Raw genomic sequence first — 1,317 nt, forward strand, 5'->3', positions numbered from 1 at the left:
TGGGGACAATAATGACGTCATTGGGGACATTAATGACATCATCAGGGATTGGGGACATTGGGGACATTGGGGACATTGGGGACATTGGGGACATTGGGGACATTGGGGACAGCGCGTCCTTCAGACAGTACAGGGCCAATCTGCGACGGGTCTGAGCGTCACCGTTCTGTGGGGACAATAATGGGGACAATAATGACATCATCAGGGATTGGGGACATTAATGACATCATTGGATATTGGGACATTGGGGACATTGGGGACAGCGGCAGCAGAGCATCCTTGAGACAATACAGGGCCAATCTGCGACGGGTCTGGGGGTCACCGTTCTGTGGGGACAATGACATCATCGGGGACATTAATGACATCATCATCACTGTGACATCATCAGGGATTGGGGACATTGGGGACATTGGGGACAGTGACAGCAGCGCATCCTTCAGACAGTAAAGGGCCAATCGATGGCCAGTTTGAGCATCACCGTTCTGTGGGGACAATAATGACATCATCAGTGACGCAATCAGGGATTGGGGACATTAATGACATCATCAGGGATTGGGGACATTGGGGACATTGGGGACATTGGGGACATCACATCCTTCAAACAGTACAGAGCCAGGCGGCGGCGAGTCTGGGGGTCACTGTTCTGAGGGGACAATAATGACATCATCTGTGACGTCATCAGGCATTGGGGACAATGGGGACATTGGGGACAGCCCAAATGTCCCCATTTGAAGCCATTTTTGGGCCATTTTGGGGTCATCTTTTTCTCACCTGAAGGTTGATGATGATCCCAGGTAACTCAGGTGACATTTTTGGGATATTTTGGGGTCATTTTGGGCCATTTTTGGGTCGGTTTTTTGTCACCTGGAGGTCAGTGATGACCCCAGGTAACCCAGGTGACATTTTGGGGTCATTTTTGGGTATTTTGGGTCACCTGGAGGTCGGTGATGATCCCACGTGTCATTTTTGGGCCATTTTGGGTCATTTTTGAACCCTTTTTTCGCCACCTTCAGGTCGGTGTTGACCCCAGATAACCCAGGTGAAATTTTGGGACATTTTGGGGCCATTTTGGGCCATTTTTGGCCATTTTTGGGCCGTTTTTTTTGTCACCTGCAGCTCGGTGATGATCCCAGGTAACCCAGATGAAATTTTGGGATATTTTGGGGTAATTTTTGGGTATTTTGGGGTCACCTGCAGGTCGGTGATGATCCCGTGGGGAACGTCCTCCTTCTGCTCGTGCAGGAAATGGGCGCTGACGGCGTTCAGGGAATAGGAACGGAGCTTGTGCTCCCTCAGCAGCACCTGGGGAGCCAAAAA

This window comes from Malurus melanocephalus, unplaced genomic scaffold (assembly GCF_030028575.1).
Source record: "Malurus melanocephalus ecotype Western Australia unplaced genomic scaffold, MMel_1.1 scaffold_2589, whole genome shotgun sequence".
NCBI classification, from domain to species: domain Eukaryota; kingdom Metazoa; phylum Chordata; class Aves; order Passeriformes; family Maluridae; genus Malurus; species Malurus melanocephalus.